Source organism: Oryctolagus cuniculus, chromosome 15 (genome assembly GCF_051225735.1).
Source record: "Oryctolagus cuniculus isolate XC-2025 breed Fujian yellow rabbit chromosome 15, ASM5122573v1, whole genome shotgun sequence".
Taxonomy (NCBI): domain Eukaryota; kingdom Metazoa; phylum Chordata; class Mammalia; order Lagomorpha; family Leporidae; genus Oryctolagus; species Oryctolagus cuniculus.
The window spans coordinates 89,312,095-89,339,695 of record NC_142881.1 but is presented as its reverse complement, the minus strand read 5'-3'; the positions used below and the strand labels follow the sequence as shown (position 1 = coordinate 89,339,695).

Genomic DNA, 27,601 nt, shown 5'->3' with positions numbered 1-27,601 from the left:
GCTTTGGATGGCGCAGCCCCGGCCATTGCAGCCAACTGGGGAGTGAACCAGTGGATGGAAGATATCTCTCTCTCTCTCTGCCTCTGCCTCTCTGTAACTCTGCCTTTCAAATAAATAAATAAATCATTTTTTAAAAAATGATAAAAGCTGATTCACATTTATTATAAAACAGTATTAAGATTGCCAAAACATAGGAAAAATATTGTTGTATGACAAATAAAAAGGCAAACATTGCTCAAATTGCCTTTGGTAAGCATTTTTCAAATAAAACTCAATATTCCTGACTTTCAAATATTTATTTATTTGAAAGGCAGAGTGACAGAGAGAGAAAGACTGAGAGAGAGATCTGTTTTCCATCTGCTAGTTCATTCCCCAGATGGCTGCAATGGCTGGGACTGGGCTAAGCTGAAGCCAGGATCCAAGAACTCCAGCCTACCCTCCCACATGGCTTGCAGGGTCACCACACTTGGCTCATCTTTTGCCTTCCCAGGCTCATAAACAGGAAACTAGATCAGAAGTGGAGTAGCCAGGAGTTGAACTATTACTCTGACGTGGGATACTGGTCTTGCAAATGGTGGCTTAACCCACTGAGCCACAGTGCCAGCCCTTCCTGATATATTAAGTGAAACAGTACTAAATAAATGTTAGTTTTCCTATTTGCCTTGCCATGTACATTTATAACTGAAAATCAGAGAGCTTTTAATGTTTTAGCAAAAAATTGTGTAGGTGGGGAATGGGTGTTTGGCCTGCTGATTAAAATACTACTTGGGATAATATTTACACTGAAGTCTTGACTCTGTTCCAAATTACCCACTTCCTGCTGATGTGCACCCTGGGAGCGGTGGTGATGCCGAATCCTTGGATCCCTGCCCCTAATGTGGGAGACCTGGATTGAGTTCCAGGCTCCTGGTTGTGGCCTGGTCCAGCCCCAGTTATTGCAGTATTTGGGTAGTGAACCAATGAATGGGAGATTTCTCTCTGTCTCTCTGCCCCTCAAATAAATACATTTTTGAAGGTCACAGAATAATCGTAATATCTCCCATGGATTATTAAGGTCACTTTGCATGGTTTCACATTGCATGTTCACTTTTACAGTCTCACACTGCTGTGCAAAGTGAGGCCACACATGTACACACATGCACACAGAGCAAAGTATCAGTCTGGTGTGAGAGGACGGTGGTTAGATGGGACTCTTGCACTCTGGGTTTCTGTGCAGCCCTCTACTATCTGGTTAGCTTTGAAAGAGCTGCTTACCTTCCCTGGATTGAGTGGCCTTGACAGTGAAATTGAAGTAAACCATCTTAGCTGGGGCTGTTCAGTGCTGGCCTGACTTGACAATCAGACCTGTCTTGTCCTCATAGAGTGGGCCCCCTGAGACTCAATCTACAATGAAGTCTTGAATATGGAATCTGTAAATTAGTCTTCTGACATCTTTAAAAGCAATGAAAAGCAACACGATACTTCCTATGAACTTAAAACTTAGCATTTCCTGTTGGGATGTTGGATACAAACCATAAAATTGGTTTCCATCTGTCCTGACCAGACCTGACAGAGATGTTTCCACAGATAAGCTCCCATCACCTAGGCTACTCTTGGTGCCAAATCCACTCAGCCCACTGTGCCCCTCAACCAGACCTTCATGTTTGTAAGTAGGAAAGGATTCTGGAAGTTTCACTTTTGCTCCATTTTTTTAATTAAAAAAAATTTAAAGATTAATTTATTAATTTATTTATTTGAAAGTCAGAGTTACAAAGAAAAAGGGAGAGACAAAGAGACAATGAGATCTTCCATCTGTTGGTTTACTCCCCAGATGACCACAATGGCCAGGACTGGGCCAAACCGAAGCCAGGAGCCAGGAGCTTCTTACAGATCTCCCACACAGGTGGTAGGGACCCAACCACTGGGGCCATCTTCCACTGTTCTTCCTAGGCTATTAACGGAACTAATGGGCCGGAGCTGTGGCATAGCGAGTAAAGCCTCTGCCTTCAGTTCGATTCCTGGCTGCTCCACTTCTGATCCAGCTCTCTGCTATAGCCTCGGAAAGCAGTAGAAGATGGCCCAAGTCCTTGGGTCCCTGCGCCCACATGGCAGACCCAGAAGCTCCTGGCTCCTGGCTTCGGATCAGCATAGCTGTAACTGTTGTGGCCACTTGGGGAGTGAACCAGAGGATAGAAGACCTCTCTCCCTCTCCCTCTCCCTCTGCCTTTCAAATAAATAAATAAATCCTTCAAAACAAAAAGGGAGCTGGATCTGAAGTGGAGCAGCCATGACAGGAACAGGTGCCTACACCGAGTGCCAGCATTTCAGGTGGCGGCTTTACCTGCTATGCCACAAAGCTGGCCCGGATTTAAAAAAAAAAAAAAAAAAAAAAAAAAAAAAACAACTTTTTTTTTTTTTTAACAGAGAAAGGGAGAATGACAGGACAGACAGGGAGAGATCTTCCATCCATTGGTTCACTCCTCAAATGGCTGCAACAGCCAGGCAAGGGCCCAAGTGCTTGGACCTGGACCATCTTCCGCAGCTTTCCTAGGCACATTAGCCGCTGTTCCCATGTGGGAAAAACGGATGAAGTTCCTGGCTCCTAGCTTTGGTCTGGCCATCTCGGGAGTGAACCAGACAATTGAAAGATCTCCCTCTCCCTCCCCCACCTCTGTCTGTAATTTTGCCTTTTAAATTAAATTTAAAAACAAAACAAAAAACTTAAGCCCTGGAGGTAGAGCCAGAGCAAAATGTCCTGAGGCCTAGTGGCACACCTTCATTCTCTGTCCTTGAGATTTCAAGGCCCTGGGCTGTTCACATAGGAAGCAATTTATAACAAGCCGCTTGCAAATCTTAGCCACTGGACAAGGACTTTCATGTGAAGTCACCCAATGTAGGGTAACATTTCATAGGTGACAAATGGAGTTACAGTGAGTCCTGGTGGGACTCCATTCTTTTTAAAACTGTCTTTCAAGATTCATTTTATTTATTTGAAGAACAGTTACAGAGAGAGGTAGAGACAGAGAGAAAAGACAAAGACAGAGAGGTATTCCATCCTATGGTTCACTCCCCAAATGGCCGTAACAGCCAGAGCTAAGCCGATCCGAAGCCAGGAGCCAGAAGCTTTTTCCAGGTCTCCCACATGGGTACAGGGGCCCAGGCACTTGGCCCATCCTTTACTGCTTTCCCAGGCTCATTAGCAGGGAGCTGGATCAGAAGTGGAGGAAGCAGGACCCAAACCGGCGCCCATATGGGATGTGGACGCTGCAGGCCAGGGCTTTAACCCGCTGCGCCACAGCACCTGCCTGGGTCTCCATTCTAAGATGAGAAGTAAATACACCCACAAGCTAAAAGTGTCCTGATAAGGAATTACAAGGCCGCACTTTCTTCTGTATATACACGTGAAACTCCCTAAAGCAAAGTGAAGTTGATGATGGAATTCAGTAATTAGGGGTGGGTGTTTGGCAGAGTTTAACTGAACCACAGGATGGAAGATCTCTGTGTGTCTGTGTCTCTGTGTTTTGTGTGTGTGTGTTGTTGTTTTTTTTTTTTTTTTTTTTTTTAGAAATTCAGTAATTAGAATTAAAAGCAAGATTTATCAGACAGAGGAGTTGTGACCCTACAGGGTAAGCCCAGAAGGGCATTGAGGCAGAGCCCCAACCCCATTCCCAGCCCCAAGGCAGCTCTCAGAGTGCCAGGTGGGTGATAGGGTTTGTGGGTTTCCTTTATGGTAGCCTAAAGCTGTGTCCTCCCACAGAGGCCTGCTGAACAGGGGAAATGCTGCTAGTGCCACTGGAGACTTGACTTTAGTTTTGCTAAACACTAGTTTTAATTGTAAAATGCACATAAAGCTTACCATCTTAGTCATTCTTCAGTGTACAGTTCAGATGTAATAACCACATGTTGTGTGAGCCAGTCTCTTGTCATCTTGCAAAACTGAAATTCCTCAACCATAAAACCACTCCCCAATTCCTCCCCCTCTCCTACCCCAGCAGCCACCATTCTACTTTGCTTATATGAATTTGACTATTCTGGGTCCTGCAAGTGGAAACAAGTATTATTTGCCGTTCTGGGACTGGCTTATTTCTCCTAGCATAACACACAGGTTTATGCATGGGTTAGCCTGTGTCAGAATTTCCTTCCTTTCTAAGACTGAATGATATTCCATTGGTAGAGTCAGATTAAAAAAATTTTTTTTTACAGGCAGAGTGGACAGTGAGAGAGAGAGAGAAAGGTCTTCCTTTTCCGTTGGTTCACCCTCCAAATGGCCGTTGCGGCCGGCGCACCATGCTGATCTGAAGCCAGGAGCCAGGTGCTTCTCCTGGTCTCCCATGCGGGTGCAGGGTCCAAGCACTTGGGCCATCCTCCACTGCACTCCCAGGCCACAGCAGAGAGCTGGACAGGAAGAGGAGCAATCGGGACAGAATCCGGCACCCCGACTGGGACTAGAACCTGGGGTGCCGGTGCCGCAGGTGGAGGATTTGCCTATTGAGCCGCGGCGCCGGCCATTAATTTTTTTTTTTTTTTTTTTAGTTTGAAAGCCAGAGCAAGAGAGAGCAGATAGATATAGAAATATTCTACCCATTGGTTCTCCTCCCCACAATGGCTGCAACAACACCCAGGGCTGGGCCAAACCAACGCCAGGAGCCAGGAGTTTCATCCATGGGGGTGCTGAGGCCCAAGTACTTGGGCCATCTTCCACTGCTTTCCTAGGCACACCAGCAGAGAACTGGATAGGAAGTGGAGCTGCCAGGACTCAAAGCAGTGCTCACTTGCAATGCTGGCGTTTGCAGGTGGTGGCTTAATCCACTGTACCCTGTGGCTGGCCCCAGAAGCCTGGAACTTAATCTGGGTCTCCTACATGGCTGGTAGGCATCCAAGTAACTGAGCCATCACTTGCTTCTGTCTACGTTACTCACCAGCAGGAAGCTGTTATGGGAAGCAGAGCTGGGACTAACATGCAAGCATTCCAATATGTCTTGTAACGTGTCAGAACTTGGGGATATGAGCATACTGCTGCACCAAACCTCCACCCTAATAACTTTAATTAATTAATTAATTACATGCAGAATACATGAATAGAGTATTCAGTATATACTGAATCATATACAAATATTAAAATAACTTTGCCTATTTCTTCTTTTTTTGTAATTGTGGCTACTAGAATATTTTTAATCATGTGGAAAGTGTGTATATGAAAAAGCTGTGCATCAATTTTTTTACTTATTTAAAGATTTATTTACTTATTTAAAAGGCAGAGGTACAGAGAGGGAGAAACAGAGGCAGAGAGGGAATGAGAGAGAGGGAGAAACTTCCATTTGCTGGTTCACTTCCTAAATGGCCACAACAGCCAGGGCTCTGCCAGGTTGAAGCCAGGAGTTTCCTCTGGGTCTCCCATATGGGTGCAGGGGCCCAAACACTCAGGCCATCTCCTACGGCTTTCCCAGGCTCATTAGCAGGGAGCTGGATCAGAAGAGCAGCCTGGACTTGAACTGGCAGCCATATGGGAATCTGGCACTGCAGGTGGCAACTTTACCACAGCACTGGCCCCACTATGCATGTTGCATGGATTTAAAAACTTATTCTGCACAAAAATAAACTTCCCTTTTACATTCTGTTTTCCATTAACTTTTTGAGGCAGCCCCCTCCCTCTCCTACCACATAATGAAAACCTGATTGCAAAAACTCCTTCTCTCTACGTTGCAATTTTTGTATGTCAAATAAACCTTCATGCTTGCTTCTGCCTTTAGCATTCATGACCATTTTTCATTATGAAAGGATTTCCTGAATGGAAACATCTGTCCCCTGTTACTGTGAAAGGCTGGGCTGTCCTATGGTGACTTGTTTGCTGTTTGGGCTTGGGTATTTTGTTTTCTGTCTTGTTAATGTGTTAGCTTGGTGGCTTCCCTTACCGTGTTAATTGCTGTGCCTGGGGAAGGCAGAGGGCTGCCTGACAACAAGGAGGGCTCAGGAGATGTGTTAATGTGCTTGCAGAATCAAGAGAGAGAGAGATCTTCCTTCCTTTGCTTTTGATTTGACAATGCTGCCTTGCACAACTTCTGTTTAGTGTGGTTCTTACATTTTGAGAGATTTTTTTCACTCTCAAAGCAGTCAGGAATCCTGGGCTTACCTGGCTCATGTGACAGTGTAACAGGCCTAGACCAGGTGTGATTCCTTTCAGAATCTGATAGCTGCATACCTTTTTCCTTCTTTCTTTTAGATTTATTTTATTTATTTGAAGGGTAGAGTTACTGGGAGAAAAAGTGGGATCTTCCATTTGCTGGTTCACTACCCAGATGGCCTCAATGCCCAGAGCTGGAATGATCTGCAGCCAGGAGCTTTGTCCCGGTCTCCCATGTGGGTGAACTCAGGAGGGAATTAAAAAACGTCAGGAAGGGCTCCTGGCTTCGGATTGGCGCAGCTCCAACTGTTGTGGCCATCTGGGGAGTGAGCCAGAGGAAGACTCTCTGTGCCTCAAAAAAAAAAAAAAAAAAAAAAAAAAAAAAAAAAAAAAAAGTCAGGAGGGGGAAGAGGTAGAGGTAAGGTAAGGAGGAAGATGTCTGTTGTGACTATACTTCAGCAGCTCATGCCAGTGGTGTTCGTGATGCAATAACTATTCCCACTACTCTGGTCAACAGCAAAAATCCGGCTTCTCCCTGGAGAGCAAGTTGTGCAGAAGCATTTGTCTTCGTAAGGTTTTTATTTTGGGATAATCTTAGATCCACAGAACATTTGCAGATTGCACAGGGAGCTTCTTTACCACGTTTATCTAACCCTATAGTTAGATAACCACGGCACATTTATTTCCCCCAAATATAATATTATTCAAGCACATTTATTAAAACTAAGAAACTGGTATATTAAGACTGTAGCTTATCTGATTTCACCAATTTCTCCAGCAATGTCTTTTTTTTTTCCAGCAATGTCCTTCGGCTGTTCTTGAACACAATCCAGAATCACATTTAGCAAATGAGTATTTTATATACTACGATCTTGATCGCTTACCACTATCATTAGAAAGATTAGGCATCCAGGCTTTGAGATCTTTCAGTGTGCACGAGGTATGTCTAACTCACGTATATAAGTGTATTCTTACAGGCAATGCCCGTCAGGGGCAGTCAGGGTGGTGGAATGGGTGACTTCCGGGAATGGATGTATTCCTCGCTCCACCAGTTATTACTGAGTTGTGAGTTTCGCGCTGAAGGAGCCCTCGCTCCCCGGGGAACCATGCGGCCTCAGGAGACTAGTTCTAGCCGGCTGTGACAGCATCTGGGGTTGTGGCTGGCGATGTGGGGGAAGGCGCCAACCGATCTGGCTCGGTGCTGTCAGAAAACAAGGGCAATTCGGGGATTATCTTGGCGATTTTTAGGTAGAAGGCAGAAGCCCCGGAGCAGGGCTAGCAAAGCCGGAGCCGTCCGTCACCGTGGTGTTTCCTTATCTGAGGCGAACCGGTGCTTGCCTTTCACCACTCGGACTCCGTTACGGAGCGGCCTTATTTTGTTCTCCTTCCGAAACACCCTCGCCTGACCGCCCACATCCTGCGAAATCGTTTACGTCTAGCATGGCGCCTGCAGCCCGCCTTTTTCTGAGCCACGTTCAGAAGAGAAACAGCGCGGCCTCGCGCAGACGCCGGGCGCCACCCGGGGCACGCACGCGGACCCGAGGGCTCCGGCAGGCTCGTCGGGCGCGGCCGCGCGGGCCTCGGCCTCCCCGCGCTCGCCCGCCGCAGGGAGCGGCTCCCGTCGTCTCCCCTCGGGCGGCTCCAGCGCTCCCTCAGCGCCGCCTCGCCCTTCAGCGGGCTCGCGCATGCGCCGCCGCAGCCCGCCCCGCGGCGCGCGCGTCACAATGGCGCCGGGGTGGAGGCCGAACCGCGCGCCGTGTCTTCCTGAGGAAAGCGGGCCCCGGAGGGCGGCCGTTCATTCGGTGGGCGCTGCCACCGCTGGCTGCAGAGCGGGCCCGTGGGGCCGAGCACGCCGGGAGCCGGAAGTCCCCTGACTGACGGGCGGGCGCGCGCCTGCCACCGCCCCTCGGAGGCCCCGCCCAGGGCGCGCCGCCGCGGTTCCCATGGTAACGGTAAACAAGCGGCTCTAGCTCACTGACCGCCGCTGGAGTGCCCAGTGTAGCGGCCTCCTCTAGGTAGGTGCTGGAGCCGGAGCGTGGCCCGGTGGGGGGCGGCGGTCTCAATCCCTGGACTGGCCCCGCTGCGGGTGTTGCCTGCGCGGCTGGTGTCGCGAGTGGGCGAGGCGGGGTCCGAGGGCGAGGGTCGCTCTCCCCGGCTCTGCTGCGCCTTGGGCTCTGCGGGGCAGCGGCCGGCGAGGCGGGGCCGGACGTTGAGCCCCGCACGCGGTGGGGGCGGGGTGGCGCCGTCCGCGGGCCAGGGACTGCGGGGCCCGAGGGAGCCCTGAGTATGGCTGCTGGCCCCAGTGGGGAGGGGCCAGTCCGTTTACCCTGCGGGAATGGAGGCCTGGGGACCCTGCCGAGGCACCCACTCCCGGGCGGGAATGTAGTCCCGGGTGGGTGGGCGTGTGGGGGCCTGGAGGGACCACAGGACTGCACCCTCTGCACGGACTCTGCCAGCGGTGCCGTCGAGAACAGAGGTTCTAGTAGTTACCTCTTTTAAGAGTAAGGCAGATTGAATTCAAGTGGGGGGGCGGGGCTTGACAGGGACCACGGCATTGGGTTCTTGCAGTGGGGGGGGTGTTGCACTCCTGGTTTTTCTTCTTCATTTTAAAAAGTGACCTATGTTCATCTACTTGAAAACTCTTTTGACAGAGACAATACCAAGGTCAAGATCTATCCAGTGACACACTTGCCAAATGGCCAGGCCGTAGCCAGGAGCCCAGACCTCCATCCCAGGGTCCTGACAGAGGCGGCTGTGGGAATCCAGAGCTCCCTGCTAGACCTAATCCAGTTTCTTATCTGCCCTAGTGAGGGGTCAGATGGGTTAATAGGTAGTCAGGGAGGTCCCAGTGGAATTTGGGGTGTGAAACGTTTGCTCCCTTCCCTGTTTGCTAGAACAAACAGGCCGCCCTCCTTCCGAATCTCCACGTTTACCATGAGAATAGCCAGGGAGCTCACAGGTTCCTGTGAAAACTAGTTACCTGCCCCACCCTTCTAGATAGGGTAAAGAATTGTAAATCAGGGCTTTGGATAGGTTTTTGTCCCCCCCCCCCCCCCAACTGAATGCAGTCTGATGGCCAAGTTGTTGTGGTTTTTTTTTTTCCTTCAAAATTGTACATAAAATCCCCTATACTACAAGGTTCTTGGTCCGTGCCACTCTGGGTGGGGGTCTTTGACTCTAATAAATCTTTTAAATCTCTGCTTGGAAATTCTTCCAAGTAACAATGATTTCTCTGCCGCCGTTTTCCCGTAACACTCTCATGTAAGAACACAACCAGGAGACATAGATAAAGGTGAACAAAATAGCAGGATGAATCAAAACACAAGGCACATTGAAGACAAGAGTGCGGCCAATCTCATGACGGGGAATTTTCTCCACCAAAGATAGACTTGACCTTTTTATAGAATAAGGTGCGTATGGTTTTTCCACAACGCTGGTCCTCCAGATTTATTTATTTATTTTATAAGGTTCTGGATGCCTGTGTCACGTGTGGCCCCACATTGCTGGCCTCCAGATGTCACTATATTTATTTGGTTTGAAATATTTCCTCCTTGATTTCGTTTGCTTCCTGGTCTTTTCTGTTGCCTGTTCATGGAATAGTTAACTATTTTTTTTTCCTCCAATCATATCCTTAAAAAATTTTTTTAAAAAACTTTATGTATTTGAAAGCAGAGTGAGAGATCTTCCATCGCTGGTTCACTCTGCAAACGTCTGTGACATCTGAGCCTGGGCCAGGATGAAGCCAGGAGCCAGAAACTCCATCCTGGTCTCCCATGTGGGTGGCAGAGGCCCAAGGTTTGGGCCATCTCCTGCCTTTGACAGATGCACTTTAGCAGGAAGCTGTATCAGGAGCTGAATAGCTAGGACTCAAACCAGTGCTCTACTAGGGGATGTGGGTATCCCAGGTGGCAGCTTAACCCACTGCACCATAATGCCTGCTCCATCTGGTCATATCCTTATATACATTGTGTACTGATTCCTTTTAAACTCATTTGGGAAAGAATTTGAATTTTTAGTTTAGGATTAGTCCAGGGCTTTGTGTTAGGCTTCATATATTTCCTTTATGATCAAATGTTTTTTTCAATTTTCTTATTTACCTATTTGAAAGTCAAAGTTAGAGGGAGAGATAGAGAGAGGGGGAGAGATCTTCTGTCTGCTGGTTCACTCTCCAAATGGCTGCAGTGGCCAGAACTAGGCCAGGACAAAGCCAGGAGCCTGGAGCTTCATCCGGGTCTTCTGCTGCTTTCCCAGGCCATTAGCAGGGAGCTGGATGGGAAGTGGAGCAGCCTGGACTTGAACCAGTACCCATATGAGATGCCAGCATTGCTTTTGTATGTAGCTTTTTCTCCCACATTTTAAAAAACAGATTTATTTGTTTGTTTGAAAGTCAGAGTCACAGACAGAGATGGAGAGCCAGAGAGAGAGAGAGAGAGCGAGAGCTTCCGTCTTCTGGTTCACTCCCCTGATGGCTACAACAGCCAGAACTGGGCCAGGCTGAAGCCAGAGGGGCCCAAGCACATGGGTCATCCTTTGCTGCGCCTCATGGGCCACCAGCAGAGAGTTGGATCTGAAGTGGAGCAGCTGGGACATGAGTAGCCAGGACACTAATGGCACCCGCATGGGATACGAGCATTGCTGGTGGCAGCTCTACCCACTGTGCCACAGTGTCGGCCCTTCTTATCTTAAAAATAAGAAATACGGCCTTATAGACTTTTGGTAGGATTCTAAAATGGTAATAGCCACTCTGGAAAGCATTTTAATGGTTCCTCAAAAATTAAAAATATAATTGCATTGTAATTCAGCAATACTACTTATAGTGATATATCTAAAAGAAATGAGACAGGCAAATATTTTGTATACCCATATTCATAGCAATGTTATTCACAGTTATGAAAGTGAAAGTAACCCAAGAGTTCATTAATAGATGAATAGGTACACAGAATGGCACATACATAAAATGGAGTATTATTCAGCTTTGTATATATGCTAAAAACATTTGTAGTTTTTACTGTGTATGTTTGTTTATTTTAAGGATTTATTTATTTATTTGAAAGAGTTATACTAAGAAGGAGAGGCAGAGAGAGGTCTTCCATCTACTAGTTTACTTCCCAATTGGCCACAATGGCCGGAGCCGGGCCTATCCAAAGCCAGGAGCCAGGAACTTTTTCCAGGTCTCCCATGCATGTGCAGGTGCCCAAGGACTTGGGCCATCTTCTACTGCTTTCCCAGGCATAGCAGAGAGCTGGATCAGAAGTGGAGCAGCTGGGACTTGAACCAGTGCCCATATGAGATGCCGGCATTGCAGCTGGCAGCTTTACCCATTTCTCCACAGCGCCTGCCCCACTGTGTATGTTTATATATGAATTAAACAATATGTTTTCCTTAGTGCCTACATTTGTTAATCAGTGCTGTCTTCCAAGGTTTTTGCAAGTTATTGCAAAGTTATTGCAAGTTATTTGCAAGGTTATTGCAGGTTCAATGGTAATTTTGGCTGTTTTATAACCTTTCATGTAGTAAGTGGGCCACATGCTTCAGCAGTGTACTGTTTGCAGGATGGGATATTACAGTGGTGCTTTGCACAAGCACCTGTCTCCTGGGGCACATATGCCAGACTTCCTTCTGGCTGTGTACCTGTGCCATAGGTACAGGACCATAGGATTTGTCCACATTCTGCTTCATAACACAAGGATAGTTTCCAAAGCAGTTGTGCCAGCCCACCCAGTGGTACTGCTGTATCATACAGGAAGCATACATGTAACTATAAAATAAAACCATGGGACTGGCCTTGAGGCGCAGAGGCCCACGCCGCGGTCTGCATGGCCAGCATCCCACAGGAACTCTGGTTTGAGTCTCTGCTGCTCCATTTCTTCCTTTTTTTTCTTTTTTAAGATTTTATTTATTGAGAGAGAGAGTTACAGAGAGAAAGGTCTTCCATCCACTGGTTCACTCCAAATGGCTACAACCTCTGTAGCCATTGTAGCTGGACCGACCTGGTGAGCTTGTTTGCTATGTCTGTGTCTATTTTTGAAATGTGAACTATTTTGTTCTTTTAAAAAAGTGGCTGTTGAGTTTTGATGCTTCATTATCGTTTCTGAATTACAAGTCCAGACATGGGATTTGCATATATTTTCCTCTGGTTTGTACTTTAACTTTTCTGAACAACAACAACAAAAAGTCAGGTTTATCTACTTCTCCTTTTCTGGATCATGCACTTTTTTTTTTTTTTTAAATATTTATTTATTTGAAAGAGTTACAGGGTGGTGGAGGAGAGAAAGAGAAGGGTCTTCCATCTGCTGGTTCATTCCCCGAATGGCCACCACGGCCAGAGCTAAGCTGATCCGAAGCCAGGAGCCAGAAGCTGCTTCTGGGCCTCCCAGGAGGTTGCAGGGGCCTAAGTACTTGGGCCATCTTCCATTGCTTTCCCAGGCTAATTAGCAGAGAGCTGGATTGGAAGAGGAACAGCCAGGACATGAATCAGCACCCATATGAAATGTTGGCACTGCAGGTGGAAGCTTAACCTTTCATGTCACAGGGCTGGCTCCAATGGTATTATAAATTTTTTTCTTTTAAAAATACATTTATTTATTTGAGAGTTAAAGAGAATGAGAGAGAGGAGGATATTATACCTTAGATTTCTACATGTTGTATTGGTGTTATACAGAAAAATTATTCATTTTTGTAGTTGATCTCATATTCTACTGTGAAGAGTCATGCTGGAAATTGAGGGTGGAAAATATTCCCCCCAAAAGTTTTCCTTAGCAAGGCCACAAGTGCTTGCCTGCCCACTCCTTGGGAGCTTCCAGTCTTAACATGAGAATAGCAAGGGAGTGGGGGCTCCACCCTTCTGAGCTCCCAGTTTATTGTGAAAACAAATTAGGTGTCTTAGCTCTGGGATGGCTCTTTTGTTCTATCCTGAGTGAGCCAGACAGGGTCAAGGATTGCAAATCAGGTCTTTTGATGGGTTTTGTCCCCTGTCTTGTACCTGAATGTCAATCAAAACTGTGCTTAATTAAAACCTGCCAGAGACCACTTTGGGGTGGATTTTGCTCTCTTGGAAGCCCCCCATCCATGCTGCTCTGGCTGGAGGTCTTTGAGTCTAATAAATCTTGCTTTTAAGTCTCTCTGCTTGTCTGCTTGGAAATTCTTCTATGTGAGACAAAGAACCTTGGTAATACCTTCTTCGTCATAACACTGTGACCGTGGTCATCATATAAGCTCTAGGTTTTTCTTTTTGGTATATTTCTTGAGATTTCCATGTAGCAGACCTGGACATCAGCACATAGGAGTTATTTTACTTCTGCTCCAATCCATACTCAACTTTTATTTCCTCTTCCATTGATTTAATGCATTGCTCAGAAAAAAGAAGAGCTTGTTCCCAGTTTAGGGAAGAAATGTACAGTTTTTTTTTTTTTTTCCCCAGTGTGATGCCAGCTGTAGTATTTTTAAGGTTTTCAAAAATATTTTTAAAGTTTATTTTTATTTGAAAGGCAGAGCAACAGAGAGAGAGAGATCTTTTCATCTGCTGGTTTGAAAATACCTCTAACAGCTGGGCCTGGACCAGGCCTGAAGCCAGGAACCAGGAACTCCCAACTGGGTGTCCCCTGTAGGTGGCAGGGTCCCCAGGTACTTGGATCATAGTCTGCTACCTCCCAGGAAGCTGGATAGCAGCAATGGACTTGATCCCAGACATACGGAAATGGGGGTGCAGGCTTCCTAAGTAGCCACTTCAGCTGCTTCCTCAAAACTCCCCTCCCCCCCAGCTGTAGTGTTTGTTGATGCTTTTAACCAAGTTGAGCTGGTTCTCCTCAGTTTGTTTTTCTGCGGTGGTGATTTTATCGTAAAAAGTGTGATTTGGCAACAGCCAAACAGAACTTCTATGCCCTCTCTGGCACAATTTCAAGTGCTCCTGTGTTTGCCAGCCTGCAGGCTACACCCCCCACCCCCACACACTGTTTCTAACTTGGTAAAGGTTTTCATCATCTATGTTGGTACTTTGTTCAGTGTCTTTTCTGTGTCATATCACACAATCACGTCATTGTTACCCCAGCTATTAATATGCTGTATTACGTAGATTGATTTTCAGATGCTGATTCCAAACCCTACTTGGGTGTGGTTTATAATTGCTTTTACATATTGCTGAGTTCTGTTTGCTCATATTTTATGAAAGACTTGACATCTGTATTTATGAGGGATATTGTTTTTTTAAAAACGATTTATTTTTTATTTATTTGAAAGGCAGCGCACAGAGGGAGGAGGAGAGAATCTTCCATCTGCTGGTCCACTTCTCAAATGGCCACAATGGCTGGGGCTGGGCCAGGCCAAAGGCAGGATCCCAGAGCTTCCTCCGGGTCTCCCACATGGGTACACGGGCCCAAACATGTGGGGCCATCTTGCACTACTTTCCCAGGCACTTCAGCAGGGAGCTGCATCAGAAGTGGAGCAGCCAGCTCTTGAACTGGTGCCTAAATGGGATCCCGGCATCGCAGGTGGAGGCCCAACTTGCTGTGCCACAGCCCAGGCCCCTAATCTTTTTTTGTTTGTTTCCTTTTAACTGTCTTTGAGTTTGATATCTGGGTGTAACACTGACCTTATTCAATGAGAATGGAAGTAGTTTTAACTCCCATTTTGTGGGAGATATTTATAAAAATTGTCTTAATCCTTCTTTAAATATTTGGTATACTTTTCCATTGAAACTGAGTCTGAAGATGTTTTGGAAATTTTTCAATTACAGATTCAGTATCTTTATTTCGTGTTGGATGAGTTATGGTACTAGCTTTTAGGAGAATTGGCACGTTTCACCCAAGTTTCCAGATTTGTGAGATAGAGTTCTTTATGGTTTCCTCATATGACTCTCCGATGTCATCTGGTCAAAATCGAGAATTTTCAGCTATTACTTCCTTGAATATTTTCTAGTTCCGTAGACTCCCTGTGGGACTCTGATAACATGAATGTCGGGTCTTTTGTGACTCAATTTTGATTGGGTAAATTCTGTTGTTTGATATTCTTTTTTTTTTTTTTTTTTTTAATTTTTTAAGAGTATTTATTTATTTGGAAGGCAGGAGAGTCAGAAATAGAGGGAGAGATGGAAAGAACAATATCTTTCATCTGATGATTTACTCCCCAAATGGCTGCTATAGGCGTGGGTGAGCCAGGCTGAAGCCAGGAGCCTGGAACTCCATCCTGGTTTCCCTCATGGGTAGCAGGTGCACAAACACTGGGCCATCTGCTGCTGCCTTCCCAGACACATTAGCAGGGAGCTGGATGGGGAGTGGAGCAGCTGGGACTGGAAGCAGCCCTCAGATATGTGATGCCACCATTGCAAGTGATGACTTCACCCATTGTGCCATAATGTTGGCCCTTGTCCCATTTCAAGTCAGCTGGTCTCCTCCCTAGCCCCACCCTTTCATTGGCTCCTTTCTGCTTCCAAACAAACAAGCAAACAATTCTGGTGGGGCATTTGCAGGAAGCTGGGCTGAAAGTGGAGAAACTGGGACTCAACCAGGCACTTTGATGTGGGGTGCTGGTGTTCCAAGTGTATTTTTTTTTTTTCTTTTCCTAAAGATTTATTTATTTATTTGAAAGACAGAAGCAGAGAGAAGAGAGAGGTCTTCCATCTGCTGGTTCACTCCCCAGTTGGCCACAACTGCCAGAGCTGGGCTGATCTGGAGCCAGGAGCTTTTTTGGGGTTTCTTGTGTGGGTGCAAGGGCCCAAGGATGTGGGCTGGTTTTCCAGGCTACAGCAGAAAGCTAGATCAGAAGTGGAGCAGACAGGACTGGAACTGGCACCCATATGGGATGCTGGTACTGCAGGCGGTGGCTTTACCCACTATGCCGTAGCACCGGTCTCCCAAAGTGTATCTTAACTGCTGCATCAAACGCCTGCCCTTGCATTCTGCTTTTTAAGCCTACGCAGTGAATTTTTACTTTTATTTCATTTTTTGAAAAGATTTATTTATTAGAAAGGCAGAGAGTTACAGAGAGAGATAAAGGGAGAGAGCGAGAGATTTTCCATCCGCTGGTTCACCCATGAAATGGCTGCGACTGGGAGCCTGGAACTCCATCTGGGTCTCCCACATGGGTGGCAGGAGTCCAAGCACTTGGGCCAACCGCCGCTGATTTTATTTATTTGAAAGACAGGGCTATAAAGAGAGGTAGAGACAAGAGAAAGAGGTCTTCCATCTTTTGGTTCGCTTCTCAAATGGCTATGACAGCCAGAGCTTAGCTAATCTGAAGCCAGGAGCTAGGAGCTTCCTCTGGGTCTCCTATGTAGGCACAGGGGTCCAGGGATTTGGGCCATCCCCAACTGCTTTCCCAAGCACATTATCAGGGCGCTGGATCCGAAGTGGAACAACCAGGACTCTGGCACCCATATGGGATGCTGGTGCTGCAGGTTAGGGCATTAACTCACTGCACCACAGCACCGCCCGTGAATTTTTATTTTGATCAGTAAAATTTTGTGTTGTAGAGTTTCTTGTTTCTTCTCTTTCTCGCTCTCTCTCTCTTTTAAGATTTATTTATTTATTTATCTGAAAGGAAGAGTTACAGAAGCAGAAAGAGAGAGAAAGAGGTGTCTTCCATCCACTGATTCAATCTCCAGCTGGCCACAACGGCTGGAGCTGTGCTGATCCGAAGCCAGGAGCCAGGAGTTTCTTCCAGGACTCCGTCGGAGCTGCAAGGGCCCAAGAACCTGGGCCATTTTCTACTGCTTTCCCAGGCCATAGCAGAGAGCAGGATCGGAAGTGGAGCAGCCGGGGCTCAAACTGGCGTCCTATGGGATGTTGGCACTGCAGGTGGCGGCTTTACCCGCTATGCCACAGTGCTGGCCCCTCATTGGAGCATTTTGCGATGCCTGCTTTAGAATCCTGTCATAGGGTGGGCATTTGGCCTCACAGCTAAGCTAGCCCACATTCTGTATTGGAGTGCCTGGATTCAGTGTTGGGCTCCAGCTCATGACTCCGGCTTGCAGCTGGTAAAACATAGGCGGCAGTGGTAATGGCTCAAGTAGTTAGGTTTGGGAAGACTTGGGTTGAGTTCTTGGCGCCTGGCTTCTCTCCCTGCCTAGCCCTGGCCATTGCAGGCATTTGGGGAGTGAGCTGGTGGCTGGGAGCACTTTCTGTCTCTTTTTCCCTGTCTCTCTGCCTCTCAAATAAAGAAATAAAAATTTTTGAAAAGTAGACAAAAGTTTGTGAGATATTCTACTAGCTTAGGGTTGATTTCTGTTTTTTCAATGTGCAATGTTTTCCTTTGTCTTGGTATGACACATTTTAAGGGTCATGGTATAAATTCTGCCTCTTGTTTGAGTGTTCTTCTTTAGTAGCTCTTGTCTGACCCTGAGCTAGAGGGCAAACAGCTGCCCACTCATCATTACGGGCCTGGATGGAAGCTGGGGTTGGGGCCCAGGGTGGAAGTTCATGGGCGCAGGGGGCTGAACGGTCAGTGGAGCGCTGTCATTGCCTGCTGCTGAGACAGGGCTTCGTGAACCCCCAGTGAGCCGAGGCAGGGTCGGCCCCTTCCCAGACCCCAGTGGTGTGAGCACTGGGTGCTGTTCCCTGAGCTGCTCCAGGACAGGATCTTCTTGAAATGCGTAATGGCTTTGCCTCCTTTTGGGGGCTTCTCTACTGAGTTCCTGTGTGTGCAGCCCTCACCTCACAGATGCGGTAGATCTGTGTCTCCAGACCCTCAAACCCGCGTCTTCAACTCAGGAGGCTGCCAGGCCCCAGCACGGCACAGCCAGAGCTGTGGATCTGCTGGGGCGCCTGGAAGGCCCATCTGGCTGTGTCCTGTGTCTCAGGGACTCTGCCCTTAGTTGCCTGATTCCCAGGTCTTGGGGACTTTTTTGGGGGTGGGAGACTTTTTTTTTTTTTTTTTTTTTTGGTTAAGCTTACTTTTTGTCATGTTGTTGTCGTTGTTCCAGGTGAGAGGGTTAATCTGGTCTGTGAAACAGCCCATCCTGGTCCAGAGTGGAAAACTGAAGGAGGGGGCACCAGGCGCTCATTTTGTCTTCTGCTGAGAATCTGACCAGAAGTTTCCCTCAGACAGCTCTGACCCCCCACAGAGAAGCCTGCGTGCATGGAAGCGTCCCAGTCCACAGAGTCAGAACGGATTGGACTTTGAAGCACAGTGACGCGTAGTCAAAACAGCTCAGTTTTGAAGCTCAGCTCATGATACAGGAAAATTCCATTGGCTTAATTCCGACATCGCATAGGTAGCAGTGAGCGCTGTTATTATGGAAGCGGAAGCGGAGCTTGTGAAATCAGTGTATATTTTTAAAAATTCCTTTCAGTACTTTGTGAGGCCTCAAAATGCCTCTTGCCTCTTGAGTTTATTTTTATTATGGTAGTGTACCCAGAGTTATATATGTATCTTGAAGCAATTTCAGTTAGGTGACATTTTATATCATGCTGCACGGAGCACATTGGAGAGGTATGCTTTTTTGAAAAATTCAATTAAAGGTGTTAGAGCTATAATTTTTAAAATATTTGATGATTTTCATTCTAATTTATTTTTAAAGATTTATTTATTTATTTGAGAGGCAGAGTTACAGAGAGGCAGAGAGAGAGAGAGGTCTTCTATCTGCTGGTTCACTCCCCAGATGGCCACACAGCTGGAGCTGTGCTGATCTGAAGCCAGGAGCCAGGAGCTTCTTCCCAGTCTCCCATGGGGGTGCAGGGCCCCATGGACTTGGGCCATCTTGTACTGCTTTCCCAGGCCATAGCAGAGAGCTATATAGGAAGTGGAGCAGCTGAGACTCGAACCGGCGCCCATATGGGATGTTGGCACTGCAGGCGGCAGCTTTACCCACTGCGCCACAGCTCCGGCCCCAATATATATGTGACAATTTATATCATGTTGTACTGAGCACATTGGAGAGCTGTGCTTTTTTTTTTTTTTATTAATTCAGTTAAAGATGTTAGAGCTATAATTTTAAAAATACTTTATTATTTTCATTCTTCATTAAAGAATTCATTCATTTATTTTATTATTTAAGAGATCTTGTGTTTGCTGGTTCACTCCTGAAATACTTGGGAGCGGGGTTCTGAGTCCAGGTGTCCCGTGTGGGCGGAAGCGCCCCAGCTCTGAGAGCCACCACCGCTGCCTCTCGGGATGTGCATTTGCAGAAAGCCGGACTCAGAACCTGAACGCAGTGCTTTGATATGGTTGTGGTGTCTCACACAGTGTTTTACCTTCTGTGCTGCATGCCTGCTCCCATTTCCACCTGGCTCATTCTATTTATATGAAAGGAAGAGAAAGGAGAGAAATCTCCTGTCTGCTGGTTCATTCCCCCAATGCCCAACAGCAGCCAGGGCTGAGCCAGGGAGTTGCACGCACAGTCCGGTGTCCCGTGTGGGAGAGACCTGAGTACTAAGGCCAGCACCTGCTGCCTTCCAGGGTGCATGTTAGCAGAAAGCTAAAGCCGGCAGTGGAGCTGAGATTTGAACTCAGGCACTCTGATACGGAGTGGGAATGTCCCATGTGGGCTCCTAACTGCTAGACTAAATGATTGCTTTCTTTATTTGAAAGAGTTACAGAGAGAAAGGGAGAGCAAGCGCCCAAGCACTTGGGCCATCTTCTGCTGCTTTTCCCAGGCCATAAGAGGGAGCAGGATCAGGAGTGGAGGGGCCGACGATGTGGCATAGGTGGGATCTGCCTCATACCCCAACCCCTGCAATTCCAGTCTCCTTCCTGCCTTGCCATCCAGCACCACCGACGGCCTGAGTGTTCCCAGAACTGACCGGTCATGCTGGCGGCGATGTCTTGTTACCAGCATGCCTCGCTCCTTTCCCATGTCTGCCCTACATGCGACTTCCTCAGTGTTCTGCATCACGGGCCCTGCTGCTGCAACCTGTGTCGTTCTTCCTCCCGTTAGCCTGCCTGCTGGGCCGCATTACCACAGGACATGCTGATTAGCTGGTTACCGTCTTCCCGCTAAAATGTACTCTCCAGGTGGGTAGGAACTTTGTTGCTTGTTCATCCCTTCATCCCCAGAAGCTACTCCCTATGAGTATCAAGAGACAGTAAGCAGGGCCCGTGCCATGGCATACTGGGTGAGCCCTGCCTGCAGCTCCAGCATCCCATATGGTCAATGGTTCAAGTCCCGGCTGCTCCACTTCCTATCCAGCTCTCTGCTCCACTTCCTATCCAGCTCTCTGCTATGGCCTGGGATAGCAGTAGAAGATGGCCCAATCCTTGGGCCCCTGTGTTCTACGAGACTTGGAAGAGACTCCTGGCTCCTGGCTTCTGAATGGCATAGCTCTGGCTGTTATGGCTACCTGGGGAGTATACCAGCAGGTGGAAGAAGTCTCTCTGCCTCTCTGTAACTGCCTTTCAAATAAATAAATAAATAGATCTTAAAAAAAAAAAAATCAATAAGCTGGGTGAGGAGCAGACTCCTCCAGCTTTCCTCACTGTGTTAACATGATAAGTCCGTTTTTGTTTTTTTTTTTTTTAATTTATTTATTTGAAAGAGAGATTTTCCAATTTGCTTGTTCACTTCCCAAGTGACCACAACTGCCAAGGATGAACCAAACCGAAGCCAGGAGACAGGAGCTTCCTCTGGGTCTCCCATGTAGGTGCAGTGGCCCTCACACTTGGTCCATCTTCTGCTGCTTTCCCAGGCCATTAGCAGGGAGCTGGATCAGAAGTGGAGCGGCTGGGACTTGAACCATTGCCCTTGTGGGATGCAGGTTATCCTCTGTGGCACAAGGCTGGCCCCTGTCAATTATTTTTGCATTGCAGTTTTCTCCTTTACTCACAAATTTTAACTTTTGCTCGGTGTAGTTGTGAAGATTAATGGGAAAAGGATGGAACTGTCATTTGTGAGCACCTGCTGGGTATACATTGCTGCAGTACTTTGTTCCTGCTATCTAACCCTCCTGTCAGCCTGATAAAGTCAGTGTTTGTATTCATTTTTTCAGATTCAGAAACAGGCTCCACAAACTTGCTAGTCTTGTAAAATCCAATGGGATAAAATTGTGTAGTAAGAAAGATACAGGGGCCGAAGTGGTGCAGTGGTTAAGCCACTGCCTGCGACACCAGCATCCCATATCGGAGCCCCACTTTGAGTCCCAGGTGCTCTGCTTCTGACCCAGCTCCCCGCTAATACACCTGGGAAAAAAGCAGCAGAGGATGGCCCATGTGCTTGGGTCCCTGCCACCCATGTGGGAGAAAGGAGTTCCTGGCTCCTGGCTTCAGTCTGGCCCAGCCATTTGAGGAGTGAATGACCAGAAGGAAATTCTCCCTCTCTATCACTTGGTCTTTCAAATACAAGAATAACTTGTTAAAAAAAAACATAAAGTACCTCAATCATTTATACTTACTACATGTTGCAGTGATAATGCTTCGAATATTATATATTATATATAAGATATATTATTCAAATTAGTTATCTTTTCTTTTTTACTTTGAATGTGGCCACTGTAAACATAGAATTACATGTGTAGCTCATGTTTTTTTTTTTTTTTTTTTTTTTTAATATTTATTTATTTATTTGGCAGAGTTACAGAGAAGGAGAGGCAGAAAGAGAATCTTCCATCTGCTGGTTCACTCCCCAAATGGCTGCAATGGCCAGGGCTGGGCTAGGCCAAAGCCAGGAGCCAGGAGCTTCTTCCAGGTCTCTCTCCAACGTGGGTGCAGGGACCCAAGGACTTGGGCCATCTTCTGCTGCTTTCTCAGACCATAAGCAAGGAGCTAGATCAGAAGTGGAGCAGTTGGGACTGGAACCACTACCCATTTGGGATGCTGGCACTGCGGGTGGTGGATTTATCTGTAGCACCGGCCTCAACTCACATATTTTTATTTTGACAGCATTGCTATGTCTGAAAGAATGAAAGAGAATCCGTGAATTCAAGGAAGAAATTTCACAGACAAATGGTTCTGCTTATGATAAGCAGTTTATTGAATGCACGTTTGCATTATGTTTTACTCCAGTATCCTATTGCTATTCTTTTTTTTTTTAAATTTTTTTTAATTTACTTATTTATTTGACAGAGTTAGTGAGAGAGACAGAGAGAAAGGTCTTCCTTCCATTGGTTCACCCCCCCCCCCCAAATGGCCGCTACGGCCAGAGCTACGCCGATCCGAAGCCAGGAACCAAGTGCTTCCTCCTGGTCTCCCACGTGGGTGCAGGGCCCAAGCACTTGGGCCATCCTCCACTGCACTCCCGGGCCACAGCAGAGAGCTGGACTGGAAGAGGAGCAGCCGGGACTAGAACCTGGCACCCATATGGGATGCCGGCACTACAGGTGGTGGCGTTACCCACTGTGCCCTAATGGTATTTCAACAGATGTGTAGTGATAAATTATGTTTCCCTCTCTGTTGTCACTCTGTGTTGCAACAGTCTGGCTTCTCTGTTTTTTCACAAAATATATATGAGGTTATTGTGAACTATGGTTCACCCACTGTGCTGTGGAATAAATACTACAACTAATTCTGTCTGTTTATCTGTATTTTTGTCCCCATTATCCCTCTATCCCCTTCCCTTCTCCTCAAGCTTTGATAATCTGTGTTCTACATCCAGATCGATTTAAAATTTTTATTTATTTGAAAGGCTGAGAGAGACAGAGAGATGCCTTCCGTTTGCTTCACTCCCCACCTGGCTGCCACAGGGCTGGGCCAGGCTGAAGCCAGGAGCCAGGAACTCCATCCAGTTTCTCCTGTCTCTACAGAGACCCAAGTGTTTAAGCCATCACCTGCTGCCTCTCAAGGGGCGCTTTAGCTGGAAGCTGGAATTAGGAGTGCAGCTGGGACTCGAACCCAGGCCCTATTAATACAGGATTGAGGCTGGCGCCGTGGCTCATTAGGCTAATCCTCCGCCTTGCGGCGCCGGCACACCAGGTTCTAGTCCCGGTTGGGGCACCGGTTTCTGTCCCGGTTGCCCTCTTCCAGGCCAGCTCTCTGCTGTGTCCCGGGAAGGCAGTGGAGGATGGCCCAAGTGCTTGGGCCCTGCACCCCATGGGAGACCAGGATAAGTACCTGGCTCCTGCCATCGGATCAGCACGGTGCGCCGGCCACAGCGCGCCAGCCACGGCGGCCATTGGAGGGTGAACCAACAGCAAAGGAAGACCTTTTTCTTTGTCTCTCTCTCTCTCTCACTGTCCACTCTGCCTGTCAAAAAAATAAATAAGTTAATTTAAAAAAATACAGGATTGAGGTCCCACATGCACTGAATGCCCATCGCTCTCCTTTTTAGCTTCCACATCCAAGGGAGAACATGCAGTATTTATCTTTCTGAATCTGACTTATTTCCCTTAACATGTCTTCCAGTTCCATCCATTTTGCTAAAAATAATAGGATTTTACATATTTAAAACCTACTCTATTTTGTATATATGCCACATTTTCTTTGTCCATTCACCTGCTGGTGGCAAACCAGGTTGATTGCCTACCTTGGCGGGTGTGAATAGCACACCAAGTTACATGGGTGGGTGTGCTGGTATCTGCTGCTTCCTGTTTCCTTTGGAAGAGGGGTGGAGGGGTCCTATGGTAGGTCTATCTTTGGGTTTTTGAGGCCCCTACACAATGTCCTCCCTACTGGCTGCACTAATTCACATTGCCACCCATAGTGTATCAGAGTTACTTTTTTTTTTATTTAATTATTTATTTGAAAGAGTTACACAGAGAGAGGAGAGGCAGAGAGAGAGGTCTTCTATCCAATGGTTCACTCCCCAATTGGCCACAATGGCTGGAGCTGCCCCCATCTGAAGCCAGGAACCAGGAGGGAGGATAGGGCGGGAAGTATCACTATGTTCCTAAATCTATATGAAATGCATGAGACTTGTATACCTTAAATAAATAAAATTCCTTTTCCCCATGTCAGCATTTGTTGTTTTTTAAGTCACTAAATGCATTCCTTAATGCTCTTATTTATGATATTGTTATGGGACAAATTATCATTACCTGGATTCTCACATGGAAGAATTTCCAAGCAGAGAAGCAGAGATTTAAAAGGTAAGTTTAGACTCAAAGACCTCCAGCCAGAGCATCATGGGTGGGGGGCTTCCAAGAGAGCAAAATCCACCTCCCTCAAAGTGGTCTGTCTCTGGCAGTTTTTAAGCACAGTTTTGTTTGACATTCAGGTAAAAGACAGGAGCACCCGGACTTGAACCGAGGCCCATAGGGATGCTGGTGCTGCAAGCAGAGACTTGACCTATACCACAGTGCTGGCTCCTATTTTTAAAAAATGTTTAGCATATATATTTTTTTCCTTTTTTTTTTTTTTTTTCACTGAAAGACAGACGGACAGATGGAGAGAGAGCATTGATTTGCTAGTTCACTCCCCAGATACCCACAGTAGCGGGGTGGGGGCGGGCACAGGCTGAAGCCAGGAGCCCAGAACATGGTTTGGGTGTCCTATGTGGGTGGCAAGGACTGCAGCACTTGTGTCATCTGCCGCATCCCAGGATGGGCATTAGCAGGAAGAAACTGGGTCAGAAGAATGGCAGCCAGGACTCCAGCAGGGGAGACATAGCTGGCCCAAGTGGCCAGTTAACTGCAGTGCCAAATGCTTGCTCTTTATTATGCTGAAATTATTTTCTTTCATTGTGGTAAAATATGGACACTGTTTAGGCCATGTGTAAGTGTGGCACATTGTTGTGGGAGTCTGACCCAGCAGCTTCCCTGTGCAGAACTTCTAAGAAGACTTTTGTTTCTAAATTGTGAGATATGCATAACAAAATAGGCCATCCTATTTTAAAGGGTCCGGTTCTGCAGGGTTAAGTGAATTCCCTGCTGTGTAAACAGTCTCCCTGAACCCCCTCAGGCAAGACGGGAAACCCCTCCCCACCACCAACAGCTGCTCACTTCCTCCTCTCCCTAGCCCTTGGAAACCAGCATTCCACCGCCAGCCTACTGTTCTGGCTGGACTCACATACACCCCGGGTTGGTTCATCTGTTAACTGGTGTCATTCACCTAGTGTCACGGTAACTCCAGTCGTAGCATGACTCAGCATTTTCTCCCCTACCTCCACCGGGCAGACATAACCACATTTTGTTTATCCACTCATTTGTTGGTGGTCCCTTGGATTGGATTGCCCTCACCTCTTTGGCCATTGTGAATAACGCTGCGATAAATATAGGTGTGCAGGTATCTGTTCAGAGTCCCTGCTTTTAAATTCTTTTGGGTAAATGCTGGATCAGAAGTCGAATTGCCGGATCACATGCTAATTCTATTTTTGTGTGAGGAACGGCTGTAATGTCCACAGTGGCTGTATCCCGTTACGTTCCTGCCAGCAAGGCACAAGGGCTCTGATTTCTCCACATCCTCAATGATACTGGTGGTTTGTGAGAGAGAGAGAGAGAGAGAATAATAACCTAATGAGTGTGAAGTCGTGTCTCAAATTTTTTTAAAGATTTATTTATTTATTTGAAAGAGTTACAGCAACAGAGAGAAAGAGAGAGGTCTTCCATCCACTGGTTCACTCCCCAGATGGCTGCAATGGCCAGAGCAGGGCCAATCCGAAGCCAGGAGCTTCCTCCAGGTCTCCCATGCAGGTGCATGATCCAGAATTGTATGAATAGGAATGTACAGAATTCATACATAGCCCTGAGTATGAATTTACAGAACCACAGTATAGCTCATCTCGAGGCAGACTGGAGACCACCGGGCAAAATAGCCTCCCTTTTTTTTTTTTTTTTAAGATTGATTTATTTGAAAGAGTTACACAGAGAGAGGAGAGGCAGAGAGAGAAAGTGAGGTCTTCCATCTGATGGTTCACTCCCCAGTTGGCCTCAATGGCCAGAGCTTTGCAGATCTGAAGCCAGGAGCTTCTTCTGGGTCTCCCACATGGGTGCAGGGGCCCAAGGACTTGGGCCATCTTCCACTGCTTTCCCAGGCCATAGCAGAGAGTTGGATTGGAAGTGGAGCAGCAGGGTCTTGAACTGGCGCCCATGTGGGATGCTGGCATTGCAGGTAGCAGCTTTACCCGCTATGCCACAGCGCCAGCCCCTCCCATTTTAAATAGTTGCTTCAAGATGTACAGAAATGAGAGGACCATAGCATCTTAGATGACAGAAGACATGGGTTCTGTGCTGCACCAGACAGTATTATCTGTGTTTACCCATCTGCCATCCAGCTATGACATGTGGTTTCCTGAAGCTCTGGTTCCCAGAGCACGGTGGCCTCCCATCTTGGGGCCAGGACGAACGCGTTCTCTCTGTTGTCCCGCAGGCCTTGTGCCCCACCGTGCCCCTGTGTTCAAAAACAGTGGGGCTGGCACTGCGGCATAGTGGGCTAAACCTCTGCCTGCAGTGCCGGCATCCCATATGGGCACCGGTTTGTGTCCTGGCTGCTCCTCTTCCCATCCAGCTCTCTGCTTATGGGCTGGGAAAGCAGTGGAAAGTGACCCAAGTGCTTGGGCCCCTGCACCCGCATGGGAGACCCAGAAGAAGCTCTTGGCTCTTGGCTTTGGCTTCACTCAGTCCCAGCTGTTGCTGCCATTTGGGGAGTGAACCAGAAGATAGAAGACCGACTTATCTGTTGCCCACCCCCCACTCTGCCTCTCAAATAAATAAATAAAAATCTTAAAAAAAAAAAAGTACTACAAACACAGAGTAACTTACTCCATCTCTCACAGAACCTGCAGTCCTCACACTGGGAGAGGGACAAAAGTCAGTAAACCCCACCAAACCTGGAACTTGTTGAATGTACTCCCAACTAAAAAAATGAACCATTTTTGAACCTGAAGAGCAAAACCATATTTTCAAGGGCAAGAATGAAGGAAAAATGTAGCAAAACAGATAAAGGGATGAGTGCAAAGAAACATACTTGCACGCACACACACAAGTTCATGGTCCCAGTCGTACCCTACAGAGGACGGCACCACCACGGCCACGGTCAGCTAGCTTCCTTCTGGGTCATCGGTGCCCACCCTCAGTGATCCTGCCTGCTGGTATCTGTGCCTTTCTACAGTCCTCTCCCACACTGTGCCTATGTCCCCTGTGTCATGAACAGGATGTGGTAGAAGCGATGGCACAGTCACTTCTGTCCTAGGTTATAAAAGACGCTGTGGGGGCTGGTGCTGTGGTGCAGTATGTTAAAGCTGTGGGCTGCGGTGCTGGCATCCCATATGGGCGCTGGTTCGTGTCCCGGGTGCTCCTCTCTGATCCAGCTCTCTGCTGTGGCCTGGGAAAGCAGTACAAGATGACCCAAGTCCTTGAGCCCCTGCACCCACGTGGGAGACCTGAAGGAAACTCCTGGCTCCTGGCTTTGGATCGCCGCAGCTCCAGCCGTTGCAGCCAATTGGGGAGTGAACCAGCAGATGCAAGACTGACTCGCTTGCTCGCTCGCTCGCTCTGTTTTTCTCTGTTTAACTCTGACTTTCAAATAATTAAATAAATAATAATAATAATAAAGGCACTGTGGCTTCTGTCTTTCTTGCATTGCTTGCCGGTAGGGAAGCAAGCTACCATCTTGAGATGCCCTACATGGCAGGGAGTTGAACCCGTGCCAACAGCCATGGGAGGGAGGGAGCCATCTTGGGTGCTGTCCTATGGCCCAGCTGAGAGC

General features: G+C 47.4%; 1 long non-coding RNA gene across 7 annotated transcripts; it reads left to right on the top strand.

Annotated features, from left to right (window-relative positions):
• Positions 1 to 1,982: 1,982 nt before the first annotated feature.
• On the top strand, positions 1,983 to 23,908 carry LOC103345532 (uncharacterized). Of its 7 annotated transcripts, none has more exons than XR_016221187.1 (4): positions 1,983 to 8,115; positions 18,015 to 18,523; positions 19,800 to 20,044; positions 21,905 to 22,526. It is a non-coding gene; the product is annotated as an uncharacterized LOC103345532 (long non-coding RNA). The 7 variants fall into 7 exon arrangements; XR_016221186.1 differs by having other exon boundaries at positions 21,595 to 22,526; XR_016221185.1 differs by having other exon boundaries at positions 19,776 to 20,044; positions 21,595 to 22,526.
• The last annotated feature ends 3,693 nt before the right edge of the window (positions 23,909 to 27,601 follow it).